This window comes from Panthera pardus, unplaced genomic scaffold (genome assembly GCF_024362965.1).
Source record: "Panthera pardus isolate Hobbes unplaced genomic scaffold, ASM2436296v1 HiC_scaffold_15, whole genome shotgun sequence".
Taxonomy (NCBI): domain Eukaryota; kingdom Metazoa; phylum Chordata; class Mammalia; order Carnivora; family Felidae; genus Panthera; species Panthera pardus.
This window is the reverse complement of record NW_026526710.1, coordinates 3,258,654-3,265,513: the sequence shown is the minus strand read 5'-3', so window position 1 is coordinate 3,265,513 and position 6,860 is coordinate 3,258,654.

Genomic DNA, 6,860 nt, shown 5'->3' with positions numbered 1-6,860 from the left:
GCTGTCCCGCTGTCAGAGCTGCAGGTCAGGAGCCAAGTAGTTAGGTTCCTTGGTGTGGGCTCCCATATCTTCTGGGCTGAGGACTCAATAAGCCCACAAGGAGTTGAGTACGGTGCCCATTGTGTATCACGTTATCATTACTAGGGTAAATGCCAGACTGCCAGTCTTCCCCTCAGGAATTGGGGGCTGATGGGATCACTCCAGAGCCTTCTTGCCTTTTTCTCCTGGAGGTCCCTCAGCTAAGTGGAGAGGCAGGGTCCTAAGGAAGGGTGCTCCCTGCCCTCTGGCTTGGGTTCTCACACTCTGAACTCTTGCTATGTGCCAGGGACCTGGCAGATCTGGTTAATGTCAGGAGCTTCTCAGGAGCTCTCCTTGCCAGCCTTAGTTTGGGAGCCACACTCCTGCCAATGAGTTCTTCCTCGGAATGAGAACGGCTTTTACCCAAATCTGTTAATTCTCAAATTTGAACATACTTCTCAGTGATGCAGATTACCAGGCACAGCATCAAACCTGAATCCAATGCCAGGGCCTGGGCCCAGGAGTCTGCATCTTCAATCATTCCCACCTTGATTTGCTATTCTGATGCAGGTGTTCCATGGTCCAAATGTTGAGAAACTGGGAGTGGGGGTTTGAGGGTCCCAGAAGCTGTAGGCTTAACCTCAGAAGGCCTGTGGGGACCTCACCATACAACTGCCTGGCCAGGTCTTTGGAGGCCATGCCTAGACCAGGGCTGCTTGGCCATCCCTGAGGTCACAGGCACTGCCTGCTGCGTGGTGACTGCATTCTCTGTTGGCTACAGACAGCCCTGACTCAACAAGCACCTCACCGTGTCCTCTGGGGACCATGGCCATAGCCAGGCCAGCCAGGGATCCCTGGCACTTGGAGGGTCCATTGAGGTAAGTGCCTCACTAAGGTTTTCCACTTCTCTCTGGAGCCTCCCTGCCCAGGGGCAGTGGATGGTGGGGCGGGGTGCGTGCGTGCGTGCGTGTGCATGTGTGTGTGCGCGTGCACGCGCACACCAGCTCCCACATTCCCTCTTGGGGCACAAAACGGCAGGCTTCTGTTGTCTGGATGTTTCTGAGCTGCTCGGGCTTCACCACTAGATGTGTGGGGTTTTTCCAGATTGCTGTGGAAGAAGTCAGTTGTTGGCAGCACAGAACATGTCACTTATTTCACAAACCACACAGTATCAGCAACACCAGGAATAAGCCAGAAGCCTACAAGTTGGTCTGCTTAGCAGCCATTAAAAGAAAACAGTTTAAAAATAAGAGTACCCTCATGCATTGCTAGTGGGAAAGTAAAATGATACAGCCACTGTGGAACACAGTCTGGCAGTTCTTCAAAAGTTTAAACAATTACCATATGATCCAGCAATTCCACTTCTGGGTATGTAGCCAAAAGAAGCAGGATCTTCAACAGATACTTGCACACCCATGTTCATAGCAACGTTATTCACAATGGCCGAAAGGTGGAAATAACCCAAGTGTGTTTTGTTAGATGAGTGGATAAACAAAATGCAGTGTATATATGCAGTGGAATGTGATTCAGCCTTAGGAAGGAAATCCTATCACATGGTACAACATGGATGAACCTTGAGGACATGCTAAGCAAAACAAGCCACTTACAAAAGGACAAATGCTATTAATTCCACTTAAGTAAGATCCCTGGAGGAGCAAAATTCATAGAGACGAAGTAGAATGTTGGTTACCAGGGACTGGAAGGAGGAGGGGGAATAGGGAATTCGTGTTTACCAGGGAGAGGTTTCCATTTAGAATGCTGAAAAAGGTTCTGGAGATGGGTGGTGGTGATGGTTGCACAATATGAATGAATGTACTTGATGCCACCAATATTTAGAGTTATATACATATATAACTATATATATATATATATATATATATATATATATATATGTACTTTTATGTGTATATGTATACAACTAACAGCCAGTAAAGAAACGGCCTGTAGCCTGTCATCTAGATGGCCCATTAACACATGTTTGTAGTTATATGTGTTATGTAAATGTACACATGATTTAAAAAGTTCAAAGGTATAAAATTAAAAATCTACTCACTTTCCTATCTCTACTGAATCCCAGTCTCTCTGTAAATGTTCTAGTACTACCTTAGGAAAATAGTTTTGAGCTTTTACTTAATGGTCTGTGTATATGAAAGTTACACTGAAGTGGTCATGCTGTCCCTCCTGAGAAATTCCTGCCATTTGTGTCTGTGTGCTCTTCCTTGTTTGACAGTTCCACAGAATTTCATTCTGCGGATGGAACAGTTTCTGTAATCCTTCTGCTCTTGGTGGACACTTGTTTCCAGTTCTGTATATAATTATAGTCTGCACTGTTGTGAACGTGCTTTGGCGTAATATTCCAAAGACACACAGGTCAAATTCTTTGTAATTTTTGGGTCTCTGGGTCTCATATGTGCATTTAAGGCTTCGATGGATGTTGTCAGATTGCTCTCCAGTAGGTGGGGGTGTTTGTTTCCTGCATACTCACCAGTACCAGTGTCAAGTGGCTTTTTTTCTTTTACCAGTCTTAGATGTGATACATACTCCCATCATTTTTACTTGTTTGAACTGTATTTGAGTGATCATCTGGGCCAGGCCACAAGGCAAGCCCTTTGCTTATGTTAGGACATCTTAACATTATGCCCCTGAGGTATAAAGAGAAAATGGACTAAGGTCCTCAGCCTTGCCACATTTAAAGATTGCCAGACAGTCAAGGGCAACATCATCATGTTGGTCACTTAAATCTTCCAGTGTCTGTCTCTTTATAAACAATCCTCTGGTGACCTCCTTTGTGCTCACAGCTTTTTCCTTCTTTGGGTAAATTTCCAGGAGGGGGATGTCGGAGTGATAGTGTATAATCTTTTGGAATTTTTAAGGGGTCTGGTTGGCTGGTCCTGTCTCTGTTCAGTGAATCTGTAAGCCAAGGCTGGCCCTATGGTGTCCTCTGGCCATCCCAGTCCTTCCAGGGGGTCAGTCCATTTATTGGCTTCAGGTTAGCTCCCTGGTCTCTGAAACTGCCACCTTGCTTCCCCTCGCTGGAGTTGAGATCTTGTGGTGGACTCTGGTGATGTCTGTCAAGGCGTCTGCCTTTGCTTTCTTGGGCCTTTGGGATTTGGGGCCTCTTCCCCCACAGGATAGCCCTTCCTGGCTCTAGGCTGGGGAGTGTTTTCCTGGATTGAAGTCAGATCTAGCTTGCTTTAGGGCTGAAGAAGACTCTGATGAGGTTTATTGTGTGTGTGGGAGGGGGTATTTGCTGGCTACTTGTGTCCTGAGTCCCCATCCTTCCTTCAGTGCCCCACTGAAGGATTCCCACTCTCCCCAGTGGAGGGCTGAGCCTCTTGGAGGGAGGGCCTCTACATCACTAGGTGGGAGCCTCAGGTCCATGATCTGTCACTAGCAATGTGGCTATGGGTAGCCCTCTTAGCCTCTCTGTGCCTCCATGTTCCTTTGGAAGAGAACTCAGGGTGTCTGATTCTGTCTCCCTGTTGTTGGGTGTGGGGGGCTTTGTGGCAGGGATGTCAGCACTCAAGGCCTGGGTGGAGCATCTGGGAGGGCAACAGCCTCCAAGAGCTAAACTGGGGATCAGTGTCCTTGTGGACATGGGCCTTGCCCTCTGGCCTGCAGGTTGGACCTCTTTTGGTGCTAAATTAACAGATTTGCCCTGAGCCCCTCTCAGTGACAGATTTAGTTCTGCGGGATCATCTTCCATCCATGACCTCAGCCTGCTTGTCCCACCACCGGCTGTCTCCCATGTCAATCCCCTGAGGCACTGGGGACTTTGTCCAGGAATTGAATGGAGTGGCATCAAGCAGATATCTGTCCTGAGAGAGGCCTGTGCCCTCTAGACTGGGTGGTGCCCAGACTGAAGCCTCATCCTTATGGAGCTGAAACAAGCTGATACCCAACATCCTCGCAGGCCCAGGCCACTTCCCACTCCTGTGCTGCTGCTTTGCTGAGCCTGGTGCTATGTGATGGGAAGGGACAGAGATGACCTCCCCTGCTTCCAATCTGGAGCTTTTTCCAGAACAGTGGGCATATACTCAAGCCAGTAATGCATTCACCTTTAGGGGAATCCAAGGGGAGCCACCTTGAATCAGGGCCATTTGGAGACAGACCCCCTAAGGAGGTCCAGGAGAACAGCCTGGTGTGGGTGTCAGGGCCCAGAGCCTGCCCAGGGGACCAGAAAGGTAATTATTTTATTTTATTTTTTAATAAAAATGTGTATTTGTGGGGCACCTGGGTGGCTCAGTCGGTTAAGCATCCGACTTCGGCTCAGGTCATGATCTCGTGGTCTGTGGGTTCGAGCCCCGCGTTGGGCTCTGTGCTGACAGCTCAGAGCCTGGAGCCTGTTTCAGATTCTGTGTCTCCCTCTTTCTCTGACCCTCCCCTGTTCATGCTCTCTCTCTCTCTCTCTGTCTCAAAAAAAAAATAAATGTTAAAAATAAATAAATAAAAATGTGTATTTGTGAAGTATAGCATACATACAGAAGTATATGAAAACATGTAGTGTTTAAAAAACGACAGATAAAATACACACGTACACTCTACCCAGGACAAGAAATTGAGTGCTTTACAATCCCAGAAGCCCCCTGCATGCTCAGACCTGATCACAGCCCTTTCCCTCCCTCCTTCTGTCCTCCACCTGCTCCCCTTGCCAGAGGTAACCACCATTCTCAATTTTGTTTTTACACTTCCTTTATTTTCTGACCCTGCAAGTGGTGAACTAATTGTTCTCACCTGTACAATAATACTCTTAGGTGTTTTACCATGTTTTTATCCTAAACAAATTTGTTTATTCTTGAACTTAATGTAAATAGAGTCCTGTCTGTTTTTCCATGGTATCTTTTGCTTAACATTTTTTTTTTCATGTTTGTTTATTTTGAGAGAGCATGAATGGGCACTCATGAGCAGGGGAGGGGCAGAGAGAGAGAGAGAGAGAGAGATCCCAAGTGGGCACTGAGCTGTCAGCTCAGAGCCTGACCTGGAGCCTGATGTGAGCTCATGACCTGAGCTGAAACCAAGAGTAGGACGCTCAACCAACTGAGCCACCCAGTGCCCTGCTTAACATTATTTTAAAAATTGATTCATGTTAATGCTGCTATAACTCATTAATGTATAATTAATAGACATTGTTTTTAGAAAAGTTTTAGATTTACAGAAAAATTGAGTGGTTAGTACATAGAGTTTCCATATACCTTGTGCATTGTCTCCTTATGTTGGTATGGTACATTGGTTATAATTAATGAACCAGGATTGGTACATTATTGTTAATAAAAGTCCATAATTTATTCAAATTTTCTTAATTTTTACCTGATGCCCTTTTTCTGTTCCAGGATCCCATCCAGGATAGCATGTTTCATTTAGTTGCCATGTGTCCATAGGCTCTCGGGCTGTGAAAGTTCCTGAGACTTTCCTTGTTTTTGATGACCTTGACGATTTTGAGGACTGTCAGGCATTTTGTAGGATATCTCATTCAGTTTTTGTTGCTATGTGATATATAATTTCATTGCTACATAAGACAATATAAATACTATGTTCTAATATGTAATGTATGGTTGTAACACTCCCATCTTATTCTTCCATTGATGGACATTTCAGTTCCTAATTTTTTGTTTCAAACGGTGCTGCTATTTTACTCTTGGATGTGTCTTTTAGTGCACACAAGCGCACATTTCTGTAGGCCTAAAGCCAGAGGTGGAATTGGTGGATACAGAGTATGTGCATGTTCAGTTTTACCAGTTACTGTCACACTGTTATCCCAAGAAATAAATTTACAGGTATAACCACAGTCCTTTGTCCCACTTCCTCACCAGAAGTTGGTATTATCAATCCTCAATTTTTTCCAACAGAGTAGGTGTGAGATGATACAGTGATTTTAATTTACAGTTTTCTGTTTTATGACAAATTTGACCATTTCATATATTTACAAACTACTCGTGTTTCCTCTTCCATGAAATTCCACCCCCCCCCCCACTTTTCTATTGAGTTTTCTTTTTACTCAACAGAAGTTCTTTATATATTCTAGTTATAACTCAGAATAGGAGTGGCAAATACCTTCTTCCAGTTTATGGCTTTCCTTTTCCTTCTTTTTATAGTATCTTTGGATTAACAGAGGATCTTTTTTTTTTTTTTTAATAAATTTCTTCATTTTGAGAGAGAGAGAATGAGGTGGGGGGGCAGAGAGAGAGGGAGAGAGAATCTCAAGCAGGCCCCATGCTGTCAGTGCAAAGCCTGACTCAGGGCTTGAACCCACAAACCATGAGATCATGACCTGAGCCAAAACCAAGAGCCAGACGCTCAACCAACTGAGCCACCCAGTGCCCCAGATTAACAGAGGGCCTTAATTTTAATGTAGTTAAATATTATCAATCTTTTTCTTTATAGTTGTGTTTTCTAATGCTTAAGAAATCCTTATCTCGGGGTCAAAAGTCTATTCTCCCATTTGTATGGTGTAAGGTAGGGATCCATTTTTATTGATTTTTTTCATTTATGTTTAAACATGCATAACCATCCGTTACTGCAAAATTACTTTTCTCACCAACCTATGATGCCAGCTGTTTTACAAATCAGGTGTTCCTGGAGGAGCACACCTGTCTCTGCGCCCTCCCTTTTGTACCATTAGTCATTTTTGTATCCCCGCACCTACACTGCACTATCTTAATTACTATAACTTTATAGAGATTGGTATTTGGAAGAACAAGAACCGCTGATGTTATTTTTAGTTGTGTTTTGGCTATTTTTAGCTTTGTCTTTCCATAAAATTGTTAGTATCAGATGTTCTAATATATTTTTTAAGTTAGATTCACAATTCTCAAGAAAGCATATGGTAAAATTAACCCAGCCTG